This window comes from Eumetopias jubatus, unplaced genomic scaffold, assembly GCF_037043125.1.
Source record: "Eumetopias jubatus isolate StellerSeaLion01/CBP00866 unplaced genomic scaffold, mEumJub1_p1.0 scaffold_6, whole genome shotgun sequence".
NCBI lineage: Eukaryota > Metazoa > Chordata > Mammalia > Carnivora > Otariidae > Eumetopias > Eumetopias jubatus.
In genome coordinates this window covers 134,405,009-134,422,210 of record NW_028274812.1, presented here as the reverse complement: position 1 = coordinate 134,422,210, position 17,202 = coordinate 134,405,009, and the positions used below count along the sequence as shown (strand labels likewise).

Here is a 17,202-nt window from a genome sequence, read left to right as displayed (position 1 = left end):
GAAAAACACCCAAAGAATTTGTCCTTTGTCCTGAGGGAAAGACTATCCTTGCAATTTCCTGAGTCACAGGCATGTCTTTGTTATTCCTGGCTGGCCCAGATAGTTTATGCTAATGAGGTAACTCACTGTAGGTCTCCAGATAATTTCAGGATGGTCAGGCTGGAAAGACCATGTGATGAGACTGTTGGGGCTTTGAGCTACCTGGTATCAGCCTGACCTTCCTACTTCTGGGGAGGGAGGAGAGGGCTGAGTTCAATCCAGTGGTCAGTGTCCAGTCATAATGAAACCCTAATAAAAATGCCCTTCAGCGGAGCTTTCTGGTTGGTGAACACACTGATGTGATGTGTGCTGGGAGGGTGACATGCCCCGATTCCAAGAGGAGAGGGCGAACGAGCTCCATGTTCAGGACTCTGCCCAGACCCCACCCTAGGCTTCTCTTCATTCATGTGGCAGCTCATGATCTGTGTCCTTTATAATAAAACTATAGTTGTAAGTATAAGTGCTTTCCAGAGTTCTGTGTGTCTTTCCAAAAATTATTCAACTGGAAATGGGAAGCCCGGGATTTGGAGGGATTCAGTGAAAACTGCAGGTGATCCTTGTTGCAGGCATCTGAGGCTGGGGGCAGTCTTGTGAACTGTGACCTTTCACTTGTGGGGTCTGAGCTCACTCTGGGGGTTAGTGTCAGAAGTGAACCACAGAAGAGTTGAAACAGAGCAGAGCTGAAATAGAAGGAAAAAAAAACATTTGTGGAGCTGGGGCATGTGTATATAATATAGCTCCATTCAATAGTCATTTGTAAAGAGAGGTGAAGCACGGAGGATTCCTTCCCTTTTTTACCCAGGAGGGCCAAGGTACTGAGAAGAATAGTTTATAAATAGTTCAGCTGCTCTCCAAAATCATATTTTGGTAACAATGTTAAGTTTCTCGTACAACTTATTAATTTGAATCACACTAACTTGATATCTGTAGAATCTAGGCAAGATTCCGGCTGCAATTTATCCCACTTAGCCAACGCTTTTTTTTTTCTTTTTTTTTAATAGTGAAGGAAAAAAAGAAAAAGATAAGATCTTTCCTGGGGAGGATATGTAAGGAATGGAACTATTTATGGAGTTGAAGGAATCTACAAAGTACAAATAATACTTATGTTAATTATAAATTTCCCTTTCATATTCAATAAGATCTCTTAGACAACAATTAGAGTGAAAACTCGACATCAACTGAGTTTTATAAAAATTAATGGAATAAAACCCCGTCTATTTTTCCCCCATCTATTTTTAAAACATTAGATTTTAAAATTAAAATTCAGCCTTTGTTTTTAACCAAATCTGTGTGGATTTTTTTCTATTAATATGAATAAAGTTTACTGAATAAGACTAAGTTGTCATAGATTATTAATGTATTGGAAAGGCCTCCATGAAATTTTTCTTCAAGCAAACAAGCATTTCAAGAGCCTCCCATTCAACTGCCATCTGACCCCCCAAAACACACACATGACCTTAGCACATTTCACCAAATACACAAAAAAATCTGCCTTAAGAAACATTTTTATGAAAGAGATCCATGAACTGTTACAGACTACAGGGGACTAAAGAGAAATGTTTACAAAACTCAACTTGAGGTTCTAGATGGGATCCAGAAAAGAAAAAAAAAATGGAAAAATAGGTGAAATGTGAATAAAGTCTATAGTTTAGATGATAATGTGGTACCAATGTTAATATCCTGCCCCGGATCAAGTACTATGATTGTATAAGATGCCAACATTGCAGAAACAAGGTATAGGGTCTGAAGATGCTCTGTGCTACATTTGCAACTTTTCTGTAAGCCTACAATCAGTTCAGATTTAAAAGTTCAAAGCAAAGAAATATTTCTACCCCATGTTAACATGTTTACATTTTTAAAAAATGTATCATTTCAGAGAGAAGAAAAGTTCATTTCAAGAAGTTACTGCAGGTTCTGGGATGTTGCCAAAGTAATCCTGCAAATGGTCACATCTGCTAACTATACTATGATTTCTTATTGTAAAAGTAATATAGTCACCATTCCAACACTGTGGAAAATATTTGCAAATTCTCACAACAATTAACAAACCACTGCTAGGGCTTAGTGCAACTCTCCTGTTTTTCCTTGGAAAACAATGCAGATGTTTTCCTCTATCTAAAGCTGGTATAGATTTTGTGTTCAACAGCAGTCTTGTCTAATTTATAATATGCCTCCAATTATATCTACCGCTTAACACTAACATGCTTGCCAGAAAAGCAATAAAATTAACAGCATGGCACTTTTTCCAACAGGGCAAAGTAATTTATTTAGAATGTTTCCAAGTCATATTTGTGACAAACCTTAATAGGTGGAAGTAAGTAGAAATGTATCTCTTTTGTTTTGATGGTGTCATAAAATGAATTCCAATCACATTTGAGCCTAGCCAGGTTTGAGCCTCTCCGAGAAGAAATAAAATAGCAGTTTGGACTGTCTTACACCGCAAAGAATGAAGTAAAGGTCATAAGCTCCTTTAAGAAGAGACGTGCTTGGTTAGAGGCTGACTGGCTATAAAGGAGACAGAGGATGTCTGTCCATCTGTAACTTTAGAGATTATTTTAAAAGGCATGATTTGCATATGAATAATGCATAATGCAACATCAGTTACATTTTCATCACAGTCTACACTGCTATTACGCCAGGATGTTTTGCGCGCTTTTCAAAATATGAACAGATTTTGCTAAAAGCAGATATACATAGAAACAGGTTTTTTTCTCCCAGTGCAATCCTACACATCCTTGAGGTTGCATGCAGGGTAGCTAGGCACCTACAACAGATGTAGCTCTGCACAATGTTCCCAAGCCACACACACACACACTCACACACCCACACACCCTAACAAAAAATACACATAATTTATAGTGTAATGGTTGTAAGTGAACAGGCTATGCTGTTAAATACGAAAATTCTCCCTGCCTTTCATTTCTAATTACAGAACCTACTGTGGAGATTTACAGTGTTTGTTCATTTTTGGTTTTGATCCCTTGAGAGTAAGAAAATATTCCAAACTGCTGAACCATATATTTTTTTTCACATTGCCAATGACCCTCTCCAAGCACCCAGAAACTCCCTCACTCCAAGCCAAGCACAAGGGTTTTAATGAATCTCTGGAACAATTGGGTCAAAGTTGAACTCAGATGATTAGTTTGAAACTTAATTGTATTGTTTCTCCTCCAGTCCAATCCATTGCTCCTTCCATGGGGCTTGTTAGAAGCTGATTGTTAAATACTTGGCAATTGCTTTCCCCTCAGGGAAAACAAAGCAAAGTGCGATTCTAATTGCAGAGGTGCAACTCCGGGTCAATGAGCAATACAAATGTTTTTCCAGTTAGCCAAATTCTAACAAGCATGTTCTTGCTGGTGGAAAAAGGCTTTTCAGAGGCTCTCCGGGATATCGAGAGAGTGGGTATCCGGCAGGACAGGACCTCTTGGAAACCTGGTGGGGTGTTTACCCAAGGGCAGCAAGAAGGCCCCAGTGAAACCCGGCGTTCCAAGCATCAGACTTTACCCAAGGAGGCTCCCCCAAGGACGGGGTGGGGGCCTCTCTGTTGATTTCATGCAGCATCCCAGAGCTGTACCCCTGAGCTGGTGATTGGCATTCTTATGGAAAAAGTTAAGTTTCTTTATCTCTTCAGAAATGTCTTGTCCTTTCCTACCTCTTCAGATTCTGGGAGTCTGGAGACACAATGTAGCTTCTACAAGTTTCTGCCCCGGTCAGCCCAAGTGCTACCTGCACCCATGGTGGAATATGGTCACCACTGAATACGGTGTCTTGAGTTCCGTGCCCATCATGTTTTGATGCTGTGGTCACATGACTAAAAGGTTCTGCCGTCATTTCTTAGTTCTTAACACAAGTTTATTGCAAAAATGACAAAAGAGTGGGTGGGGTAAGGGAAATTATGTGTCAGCTCTTCCCACTGTTGGCTGGGCTAACCCAGTTCCCACTGTTAGCTGGCTAGGCTGAACCTGTTCCCACTGTTAGCTGGGTAGGCTAAACCAATTCCTGCCATTGGCTGGCTGGGCTAAACAGCTCAACCAGTTCTACTCAGTGTGGTCAGGCTGCTAGCAGCTGTATCACTAGGAAGCTTCTAAAAATGAAAATGGATGGGCCCTATCTAGGATTTAGGCCCTATCTAGGATTCCTGAGTCAGAATCTCTGGAGGGCTGTTGGGGGTTGGTGGGCAGGAACATGGGTTTTAACAAGATCTTTAACAAGATCTTCAATACAAGAGAAGAAATAAACTCAAGTCATTAACAATTGCAATCTGGGACATCTCTTCACCTCTTGTCTCTGCCCTTTCCTTTATCCCAATTCCCTGAGCCTCACCAAGTACCTGGGGAGGTATGAACAGGGCTCAAGCATCAATCTTTTCATCTTCTAGAGAATCCTTCCTTACAGCTCGTAGTTGCACGGTAAGTGCTTGTCGATTGATTAGTTCATTTCCACGGAGGGTTTCCTGAAGCTGATTATCGCACAACTTGGTGAAGGCAATTAGATTAAAATACCAACCAACCAACCGGTTCACAATTTGGGATTTAAGAATGTGGGAAATAGGAATATCAAGAATGCCATTAAAGGGGAGAAAAGGAATAAATGAATAAACATAACATGCCTAAGTGTGCACAGGGACACAGAATTGTGGAGGTCGGTTGGGGGAAGCGCAAAGAAGCATTTTTTTTTTTTCTTCAATCATTTACAGACTGGTGTATGTCCACAGTTTTGTGACAAATCTACCACAGGCAGACAACTGATCAGATTCCAGTGTGGGGAATTAACCAGTTGGCCAGGTCTTCAGGGGAGTCTAGTAATTCTCTTCTGCAAATCCAGGAAAAAAATACTGTATTCTGAGAGCCTGCGAATTTGTATGTGATTGTTCAGACGTTTCAAGATGTACCTTGACTCAAACACTTGTATTAACGTGAGACAGGTGGAAAGAAGAATTGAACAGAAATGATTTGAAGTTTTCACATTCCTTAGTTCATCAAGAGAAAATGAAACTTTCTGCCTGTGAGTGGGCTTGGTACAACAGTATGGCTTGAGGCTTCAGTCTTTTGTGATAGCGTATAACTTCCTTTCCTCAGTTTTATTTGTTATTCCTTCCTTCACCACGAGGGTTTCACAGCACAGTCCATGTTTTTGTGTGTGAATATTATTGACTGTTATGCAGTCATAACCCTGGTTGTGACACTAAATCAGCCAGCCACCCTTCCTGATTGACCATCATCCACAGCACTCAGAAATTATACAGGACTTTCAATGGAACAGGGATTAACTTTCAAATGTGTATTTTGTTTCTTTTACCAAATTAAAAAAAAAGGCAACTATAAACTATCGTGGTAAAGTGTAAACTGAAAGGATGTGTTCAAGCATGAATCGCTCTTGTTGAAGCATTCCAAGCTAATGCCATCTTACTAGGTCAATACAACTATGGAGTTTAGCAGATGAATTACCTTTCATGTCTACTTAGAAATTCTTAAACACTCTTCAGACGCAGAAGGTAAAATGGTTCACATACATATACACAGAACATCGCCATTAGGAGTGATTTTTTGATGGGAAGCAGGAACGCTCTTTGCTACACTCCAGAAGCAGTTGCACACCAGGGAACAGGGCCTGTCCTGTCACCAGCAGCACTGAAGAAGCCAGTCTGAGCACCAAAGCCTGGAGGATGTTTCTATTTATCTGTCACTCACAGATTCATTCACCAATGAACGCTGGGCACCTCGCATGTGCCAGAAGCAGTTAGGACAGCACAGAGGGCCCCCAGCTGGCAGTCGGCTGTGGGTGACAGATGTCTGATCATCATCAGAAGAGATGCAGGACTACGAATCGAGAGAAGTTCTATGGAAACACAAAGGCATGATGAATGACTCTGGCAGTAGTGCCTGATTTAAACTGGAGGATATCTGAGCAAGTGACTTCTGGACGAGTCTGAAGGGATAAGAGTTGAAGACCGGGAGGGCATGCACCAGAGCCATGGAGTGGGAACTATGAGCCTAGGAGAGACCGTGTGGCTGGAGCAACTGCACTGGGGGAGTGTGGCTGGGATTGCGGGAGACTTGCAGAAGCGCTAGCTCAAGCAGGGCCCTGTAGACTGTGTCGAGGATTCTGAACTTTATAAGCATGCTGGAAGCTATGCAAATATTTTAAAGGGGGGATATGACCACGCTGGCTGTTGCGACAGGGCAGAGAACTGACGGCAGGGTGCCAAAGTGGATGTAAGGAGACCAGAGGAGGGTTTTGCCATAGTCCTGACAAGAGACCATGGAGGTGGGCCTAGGAAGGAGTCATGGGAACTAGAGACAAGTGAACATGTCCAACAAATAAACAGGATTTCCAGAGAGACTGAATGTGGTAGACAGGGAGGTGCTCAGAATCACTGCTGTGTTTACCTTAAATAAGAGCGAGGATGGAGGAAGGAAGCACAGAAGGATGGGGTTTGGGGAGGTAGATGGTGAGCCTGACTTTGACCATCTTGAATTTAAGGTCCTTGTAAGACAGACTGGAGATATCAAGTGTGAGTCTGGACCTTAGGAGAAAATCTGGATGTAAATGGATAGAAATCTAAACTTGGGTTGTTTAAACTCAGCATGTAGGTGATACACTGAGCCACGTGCAGGATGAAAATGTTCTAGAGACGGGGTATAGAGGAGAAGGAGTCAGGATCTAAGCTGTATGGACTCTAACAGGCACTGGGGAGAGACAAGGAAAAGCAAGAGAATGCATGAAGCCGAAGCCAAGAGAAGAGGGACTGGTCCTTATGATGTCAGAAACAAAGGCAGATGGAGAAATTAAATTTTCTTGAAACTTACAGTCCACTGACAAGTCCTTGAGACAGCAGAGTGACATTCCTCCAGGAATGCCCAATTGTCTTAACATTAATGCTGTGCTAGAGGAAAAGCAAATGGTTAACTGCTAGAGATCACAGTCATGCACGACACGAGTCTCTATCAGTTTACAACTGTCTTAATGATTTATAAGGAAAAAAGCAATTTTATCAATAGCCAAACTTCCAGAAACCTATAGATTAAATTTCCTGGAACCCTGACATCACCCTTCCCTCCACAGGATAGAAAATCTTATACCATCAGCCACTCCTCATGACCCCAGTGCATTGATTTCTGCCCGTGGGTCCTGCCTCCCTGCTTTCATAAAACCACCTTTTTGCACCAAAGACATCTCAAGAGCTCCTTCTTGGCCGTCGGCTCTGGACCCCAGCACTCCAGACCACATCCCCTATGCGGAAAAGGAACCAGTCCACTGGGGAAAAGTCCTTGGGATGTTAAGGAAAAGTCAAACTGGAAGTAGTCGCATACAAGGGATGGGACCTCCAAGGAGCAGCTGCAGTAAGGCCAGGAGCAAGGTGAGAAGCTTGGCCAGGAAAGAAAAAGGATAGCAGCCGGAGCAAAAGGGCCAAGGCAGAGCTTTTGAACATGGTATAGGCACTACAGCATCTTCGAGTAGGGGCAAGAGCTAGTAACCAGTGAAAACACAACCTTAGGAGAGAAAGGAGGTGATTCGAGGTTCTATCTAGGTGGGAAAGTAGGGTCCAGACAGATCTTTAGAAGGTAGAGGGACCTTCCTCCAGCACAGCAATGCTGAGATGCTGGAGAAAAGTAGAATTACTGAGGACAGTGGGGACGAGAATGTTCTGGAGAAGCACAGTAGGATTGCTAGAGCAGAACCGAGGCCCCAGGGAGGCTGCTGGGTTGACGACGGTTTCAGTATGGCAGTCCACCACCGTTGGAGGCGAATCTGGTTTCTGAACTCCTCAGGGCCCACCACCCAGTCAGCCAGGACAAAAGGGATATTCTTCAGGTTTAAACCAGTTTCCTGGTAGAAAGGTGCGTGGTTTCTTAAAGCTCAAAAGCAAAAGAGCTTTCCTCTGCTCTAACAACCAAGAAAATCAAATCGTGGCATATTACTACAAATAACTCATGATAAAGTGTAAAAATAACAATAAATCACACCCAATTATTTTAGAGTACAATCACTCCTTTGTAGCATTGCTGGGGGCAGCTGGGGCAGGAGAATGAGAGAAGCGAAGGAAGGAATTAGGGAGGGCAAGGCAGAGATTGATTTCAGGCTTTCCAGTCTCCACGGAAAACATATAAATTTACCATCCAGTAAACCATTTGGAGATTTATAAACACTATTCCTTATCTAGAATACAAGCAGAGCTCAGACAGACCCGATTTGTAACCATGTAGGTTGCAAGGGGTTAACTTAGTTCTGGAAAAATGGTGTATGCCTGACATCTAAGTTTGCATTTATGGGAAATTCAGTTCCTAATTCTTTTCCCTCTACCTTATGAATGCTTAACAGTGAAGAGCCCAAGCCTTTTTTTTTTTTTTTTATATCAGATGAGTTCTCCCCCAGCCATCTAAAACTTGTGCCAGCCTGCCTTTCTACACTACCTTTGTTTTTCCTTTTGAGCGCAGATACAATATAACACCTTCTCAGCATTCCAGTGGTCATGCGTGACAGGCAGGAGAAGCTACGTGCTTTTAGAAACTATTCATAGAATAGATCCAATCTTTACTTATTTTTCCTGGCACCTCTTCATAGAGAGACCTTCCCCAAAAGCAATACTCACAAAAGCTTTGCTTAATAAACAAAACAGTCGCAATCCTCACTTATACCTAAATCAAAATATTTTAGAAAAAACTAAAAAACTTAATTTCCACACAAGCATCGATTCCCTGGATTTTGTCACACCTGCAGACTTTCACTTGCTTTCTTTCCTACAAGGTACACCTTTTTTAATGTTCACAGCTTTGCAACTCTTATTACTAATACTAATCTGCACCCACAGTGTCACCAAGACTTGATTCGCTTTCCTAAAGAAGCTTCTCCAGTATGCTTTTCCCAAGTTTACAGAGTAACAGAGAGGACACATATGTTAGGGGCTTTCCCTCCCAAGGCTCTGTCTGCCCTCTAAAGGCTGTCCAACTACTTCTAATTAGCCTATGTGTCTGAAGGATCTGAAGCATTTAAGTTTAATCTCTAACCAGAGGAAGAATTTCTCTTTTACCTTTAGAGAGTTCTGTGAATGAGCCAATCACTTGTTTGCTCTCAGGATCAACGAATTCGTACCAGGGAGTGGAAAAGAAATGGTCAAATTTATTTCCTTATCAATTTGATTTCTATCCAGGAAAGCATGTTGGTTGAAGAGAGAGAGAAAAAAGAAAGGCGTGGGTTGGAAAGACTCATTTGAACCTCCATTGGGTGCCTGAAAACACCGGCTGGCTGTGGAGTGGCATAAACTCTCAGAAGCTAACATCATTTGTGGGGACGAGGTTTAAAAAGCTGGGGAGCACAAAGGAAAAGCATGTCATCCCCCAGTTGTGATTATTTCAGATGCTAGCAACTGGAAAGCACACAGTTAAAATAAATGACACACAGATCAAGAGAGACCTCCCTTCTACCTTCTGGGTTTCAAAAACTGCAACTGTTCCTATCTGCTTGACTTCTTATACTTACATGACATAACACTTAGACATGACATGTGACAAGCCAATGGATCAAAACCCAATTCTCCCTCTTGATAACTTATCCTGTTAGTTTTATGAGTCTTTGATCTAACAGGAAACTTCAAAGCAGTTCACTTTAGTTGTTAAAGGTGAGTATGAATTATATTTCTAAATTAAGTTCAAGGTCATATTCCTTCCGCCACTTCGCCTTCATCCTCCCCTTGTGGGTAGGTTTATTTTTTCAGTCTCCCTCGTACTGCACAGGAACGCCACAGTAAAGTTAGGATACTGTGGGGATCCCACAACATTTTTCTTTGTTACATGACTGAAACCAACAACAACAAAAAATCCTAAAAGGGGGAGACCATGCCTGTTTTACTTGCATCCTGAAGACCAACAGAGCATCACCAAAAGTGAGCCAGTGTCAATGACGGTGATGAAGACTACCACTGACACATGATTTAAATCACTCACACTAAGAGTATGTTCTGTTTTTAGTTTATTGGTTTATCTTACAAATTAACAGGCCATTAATGGCGCCATATTCTCAACTGTGCTTCCTCTCTTATAAGTAATGTTGGAAATGGGGAGGGTCTCAGGGCTGCCATAACGAAGTACCACAGACTGGTGGTTGAAGCAACAGAAATGTATTTCTCACATTTCTGGAGGCTGGGAAGTCCAAGATCAAGGTGCTGGCAAGGTAGGTTTCATTCTGAGATTTCTCTGGGTTTATAGGTGGCTGCCTTCTTGCTGTGTGCTCACATTACCTCTTCTTTTTGTGCAGACGGACAAGGCAAGCAAGCTCTCTGGTGTCTCTTCTTACAAGGACACCCCTCCCCTTAGATTAGGGCCTCTCCCTTCTGACCTCGTTTATCCTTAACTGCTTCCTCAGAGGCCTCACCTCCAAATCCAGTCACAATGGGGGTTAGGATTTCAACATATGAATGAAACTGGACCACCTTCTACAGCCATTACAAAAAGAAACTAAAAATTGATTAAAGACCTAAAAGTGAAACCGGAAACCATAAAAATCCTAGGAGAGAACACAGGCAGTAATCCCTCTGATATTGGCCTTAACAACATTTTTCTAGATCTGTCTCCCAAGGCAAGAGAAACAAAAGCAAAACTAAACCACTGGGACTACACCAAAATAAAAACCTTCTGCACAGTGAAGGAAACCGTAAACAAAATGAAAAAGCAACCTACTAAGTGGAAGACAATATTTGCAAATGACATATCCAATAAGGGGTAAATATCCAAAATATATAAAGAACTTATACAGCCTAACACCCGAAAAATAATCTGATTAAAAAATAGGCAGAGGACTTGAATAGGCATTTTTCCAAAGAAGACATACGGGTGGTCAACGGACACATGAAAATATGCTCACCATCACTCATCATTAGGGAAACGCAAATCAAAACCACAATGAGATATCACTGCACATCTGTCAGAATGGCTAAAATAAAAAACAAAATCAAGAAATAACAAATGTTGGCAATGATGTGGAGAAAAAAGAACCCTCATGCCCTGTTGGATAGGAATTTAAATTGGTGCAGTCACTGTGGAAAACAGTACGGAGGTACCTCAAGAAACTGAAAAATAGAAATACCATATGAGCCAGTAATTCCACTACTGGGTATTTACCCAGATAAAATGAAAGCATTAATTTCAAAAGATATGTGCACCTCTATGTTTACTGTAGTATTACTTACAATAGATAAGATATGGAAACAACCTAGGTGTCCATCAATAGATGAATGGATGAGGAAGACGTGGTGTGTGTACATATATCACATAAACACACACACACACACACACAGAAATATTACACAGCCATAAAGGAGGAGATCATGCCGTTTGCAGTAACAGGGATGGACCTAGAAGGTATTAGGCTAAGGGAAATAGGTCAGACTGGGAAAGATCAAAGCTTTATGATTTGACTCATATGGAATCTAAAAAAACAAAACAAATGAATCAAGAACAAAATCAGGCCTATAAATACAAACAACGAACTGACGACTGTCAGAGGGAAGGGGGGTGGGAGAATGGGCAAATGGGTGAGGGGGAGTAGGAGACACAGGCTTCCAGTTATGGAGTGAATAAATTGGGGAATAAAAAGTACGGCATAGGAAATATAGAGGATGGTATTATAATAATGTATGATAACAGATGGCAGCTACGCTCGGTGGTGAGCTTAAATCACCATGTCATATACCTGTAACTAATGTAACATTATATATCAGCTATGCACGTATAAAAATTCTTTTAAATAAAGAAAATGCTGACAACTAGTTAAAAATAAAAAATAAAAAAAATAAAGTTGTTGCAAAAACCATAAAAATAAAATGACATGGCTGGCTCAGAAGATGTCTCTTCTTTGTAATTCAATATTAATCCACTAAAAAAGTGCAATAAAAACTAGGTGCTTTTGACTTACTTATATCTCACCCATAGTTCACAAAACCTAACATCAGTTTTTAAACACCGTAGTGCCAGTTCCTAAATAACAGATTAGATACATATTGCCCAACATCACTAAGCACTCTGCCAACCATATAAAGGCAAACGGAACTCGCAGTGGCCCCAAGGGGTTCCCTAATTCATCATTCCCAGACACAAACAAGATCATGGCTAAGCTACATTACGCCAGGGGAGTCTGCTTTAAAGATGATCAGATAAGAATATTCCATAATCTCCTCTAGGTGTCTCTTTCCTATCCTAAAAGTTTTTAAAATATGTAAATGTTACTCCCCCACCTGAATCCCCCCAGGCTGTAGTTCATTTTGTTCTCTATGAAGATGAAAAACAGTATTCCTCATCCCCTCAGCAGCAAAGAACCTAGCATCTCCAGCATGGCTTGCTAACAGGTAGCATTCCTTTTTGCTTTCTGCACTATTGGGGCTCCCCACATTCTTGGCCTAGCTCTTTCACACACTGCTTTTCCCTCTCAAGGATCTCCTATGATTCTGCCCCGTGAGACTGGAAAATATTCAAGAGCAGGCACGATATGTGCCTTGTTCACCTCCTGTTCTGGTACCCAGCCACAGGACCTAGTATATAGCCACCAATCAATAAGTATTTATGGAAAGAATAACATAAATGAAAGAAGAGCTATTTTCCTTCCTTTTCTTCTCACTTCACTTCTCCGAATAAAATCAGTGAATTCCAGCTACAGCATTCAAGGCTGAGAGATGGCTGATCTATGGTGCCATGTTGGATCCAGCATAGCTGTCTTGGATATGTTACTCTGGAGGGAACTCTGAAGGGATGAAAATGGACAACTTTAATAAAAGCCAACAACACACTGCTATTCCTTTCCATTGTATTCACTTGGCTTCTGGCATTTCAGCCTATCTGAGAGCTCACTGGTGTCCACTTCTGATTTTAAAGGACATATCCTATTCAGCACATGGAATTTTTTTTTTTTTTTCACAGTTAGGAATTATGTAGATGCTGAAAGCAGGCGGACACATTTTCCGCTGCCCTCCATGCAGGAGTCTGCTCCACTGTGGTTTCAATTTGCCAGTTTTACTCAATAGCAACATAGTCTGCCAAAGCACCGGGGGACTACCCCGACAGACGCTGAATACAAAGCTGTAAGAATGATAATGGGAAGGATTATCTGGACTCTGGAGACTTGGTTTTCTATTAGTTGTCTAATGCTGACCTTGTCACGCGACCACTGGCGAGTCAGTTCATTTCTATAGCTTTGGTTTCCTCAGCTAATAAAAAGTTTGGATAAGATGGTTTCAGAGGTCTCTTTTAAGTTCTTACGTGTTATGATTTCACCTAAAAAAATGATAGTATGTTGAGTCAGAGTTCTTCAGGAAACGAGCTGATGCATTCCTGGTTGCACAGGTAGTAGAGAAAGCCTGCCCTGTGCCTGGTACCTAAGAGGACCCTTACCCCCCACTCTGACCCTCCACATTTAGGGTAAGATGTCTGGGCCAAGGGTGCACCCTGAATTCTGCACCCACTTTTAAACCACATTCTGGGCATTGAGTCCTTGGGACCGCTGAATTTCTTGCCCAGATGGCCAAGAGCTTCCAGAAGATGGAGCTTGAATAGTGGGCTGGTGGGTGTCCACACTCACGCCCCAGAGGTTCCTTGTGGTGGAGGATGGGCCTGCGGTGGGAAGAGGAAGCTAAAGGGAGAGCGACTGTGTTTGTATTTTTGTCCAGGTCCAACGAATGTTAGTGGAAGACCTATAGGAGTTTGCTTTATGATTGCACAATGACAGAGAAGGTAGAGGAGATAGAGGGAATGAAGGAGCACCTTCCTACTGCTCGTGGAAGATCCAAAGCCAATCACTCTGCTTCCTGGACCTTTGAGGTTTTGTATAATCCATTAAAAAAATATAATCGGCACCTCTTTCTGTAAGACTCCCTGTTACAGGATACAAAGTTGAATAACAGCATGCTGTCCCTGCTCTTGAGAGCACATGAGAAAATATTTTATTGTGTACTGCACTATAGCCTCTGTTTTTCTGCAGGTAAAAGTCATTTAAATGTTGAAGCTGACCTTACAAGGCCTCTTCCAGGATTACGATGGGGACAATTTTCCGATATTCAGAAAGTTTAGAATCAAAGGTGGGCAAGGTTAGGGAGAAAAACAAATGTCATATACTGAAATGGGGGCCAAAACAAAGACTACTTGACCTGCGTTTAGAGAGGGCCATGGAGAGCATGAGTAGAGGCGAATTTTCCAGATCTCAAAAAGGAAACATGGTAAACGGGTGATTGACAAAGGTAACTGCCAGAAACATAGCGGAAGGTTTGGGAATAAAATTAAATGGATCACTATATATATACACACACACAGGAGACAGACCAGTGGGAATAGGTATTTGTAAAGAAGCTGGAAGGTATAGGGAGAATCAGATTTCTTCTAGTGGCAATGCAAGGAGTCAAGTTCTTTAGGAGTGAAATAGAGAATCAACTACAGAATCATAATTCTGAGTGGCTGTTTTGGCCTGCCAAGAATAAATTCTTACAAATTACTGTTATGTTTTCTTACTACTTTTAGCTATTACATATGGCTTCTATTGATTTTTTTAATACATGTTAATCTTGTATTCAACCATCTTGCCAAACCTTACATATTAGTTTGTTTTTGTTTTTTAAAGTAGGTTCCACGACCAATGTGGGGCTCAAACTCATGACCTTGAGATCAAGAGTCGCATGGTCTACCGACTGAGCCAACCAGGTGCCCCCCTTCCATATTAGTTCTAAGTTCTCCATGGATTCTCCTGTATTCTCTATGTAGAAATCACTATATCTCATTCTTCTGGGTAGGACCTCCAGATGGTGGTAAACAGAAATAGTAAGAGTGAACACTCTCCCCTTTTAGTTATCCTCCAGAAAGAATGTTTTTAGTGCTTCACCATTCAACATGGTGCATTTTGTAGCTACACCTTACCAGGTAATTAAGATGTCTGCTTTCATTTGTACTTTGTTGCATTTTTCTCTAATATCATGAATGGATGTTAAATTTCATCAAATGCTTTTTCTTCTTTTGAGAAAATATAGGATTTTCTCCTTAATATGATCATATGGTAAATTACATTAATACATTTTCTAATGTTAACTTGCTCTTGGATGGATAAACCCCACTTGGATATGATTCCCCACCCCCTTAATTACTGGGTTTAGTTTGATAATATTTAATCTATGTTTGCAAGTTAAGTTGATCTACAGATTTTCCTTTCTCATAATGTCTTTCTGGTATTGTGGTTATACAACAGAATGGGGGAGCTCTCTCTCATTTTCTGTGTTCTGGAATAATTTGCTCCTTGACAGTATGGTAGAATTTGGCTAAAAAACCACCTAGGCTTACCATTTTCATTTTTAAGAAGGGTGATTTTAAACTCCTACATGTAATATTTATCCAGAATATATGACACAGACTGAAACTCAGCAATAGAAAAACCCAATTTTTAAAAAAATTGTCAAAAGATTTGAACAAAGATATAAAAATAGCACATTAGCACATGAGCAGATGCTCAACATCCTAATCATTAGGGAAATGCAAATTCAAACCTCAATGAGACACCACTCATACTTATTAGAATGGCTAAAATAAAAAAAAATGGACAATACCAAGTGCCGATGAGAGCGCAAAGCAAGTAGAAATTCAATCACACTGAAAACAGCATGGCAATTTCTTAGAAGGGTAAGCATACCCTTAGCACATGACCCAGCAATCTCACTCCATTACTGACTCAGGTGAAAGGAAAACAAGTTTACATATAACTGCCCCAAACTAGAAACAACCCAAAAGCCATTCACCAACTGGTCCAATGGATAAACTGGCATATCCACGCCATCCCATACTACTCCCAACAAAAAGGAACGAATTACTGATATACACCATAACATGGATGAATCTGAAATGCCTTCTCAAAAGACTATACACTTTTTAATTCCATTTATGTAACATTCTGGAGAAGGCAATAGGAGAGGGACAGAAAACAGATCAACTGTTACTGGGGTTGGGGCGGGAGAAAGAGTTGTCTACAAAAGGACGTGAGGGAATTTTTAGAGAGAAAAATCTATATCTTAAATTGTGGTGGGGTTACCTCTGCAGAATGATTAAAACTCAGAACTAATACATGAGAGAGGGTGAATTTTACTTCATAGAAGTCATATCGCAATAAAAAAAAAAGATTTAGAAAAGAAAGAGGATTGCTAAACTCCCTGATTTAATTTGGATACTGGTTATAATTTATTCAGGTTTTTCTATGAGCATCCATTTCGGCCACTCATATTATTTCCTGAGAAGCTGTCTTTTTAACTTTGGTTTTTAAGTTTTTATAAAAATTGGTCAGTTTTTCCTTTTGATTAAAAAGACTGCACTCTATCTGTGGCTACATTCTTTTCTAGTATTTTTTTAAACTTGTGTCTTTATTTTAAACAATTCTGCTAGATTTTTAAAAATCTATTTTAGATATTTTTTCAAATAACTGTTTTGAAGTTTTTATGGATCTTATTTATTGTTTCACTGTTTTCTGATCAACTTTGGCTCTTTTCAATCTTTTCAGAGGTACGCATTTAAAGTTATACATTTCCTTCTACTTACTGTTTTATATTTCACATGTGTCTGACATTCAATATATTTATTTTCAGTTCTAAACACTTACTATTGAATTTTTTTAAAGATTCTATTTATTTGAGAGAGAGAGAGAGAGAGAGAGAGGGAGAGAGCGTGCACGTGCGCAGGGAGAGGGGCATAGGAAGGGAGAAGGACAAGCAGACTCCACGCTGCCTGACAAAAGACTTGATCTCAGACCCCAAGGTCATGACCTGAGCTGAAACCAAGAGTCAGCTGCTTAACCAACAAGCCACCCAGGGTCCTTAATATGATTTATTCTTTAATCTATACACTATTTACATGTTTAAGTTTCTGAACTTATAATGAGCTTTGGCTGTCTTAAAGCTTGTTGTGTATTTTTGTTTTCTATACCTTTACTATCTTTTGTCTGCCTCATCAATTCCTGAGACACACTGATTTGCTCATTGATCTTTGTATTCTGCCAACTTTTGCTGTATATTTTGAGACTATCAAGTTAGATATGTATTTTGAATTGTTACAGCTTCCCAATGAACTGCTCCTTTTATCAACACATAATGAAGTTTATAAACGTTTCTTGACTTAACAATATATTTTGCCTGGTATTAATGCAGATAAACTG

General features: G+C 40.6%; 1 protein-coding gene across 1 annotated transcript in view; it reads right to left on the bottom strand.

Moving 5' to 3' along the window:
- Positions 1–17,202, bottom strand: part of PHACTR1 (phosphatase and actin regulator 1) — a 547,774-nt gene that overhangs the window by 159,709 nt on the left and 370,863 nt on the right. The gene's annotated exons all lie outside the window — the stretch shown is intronic.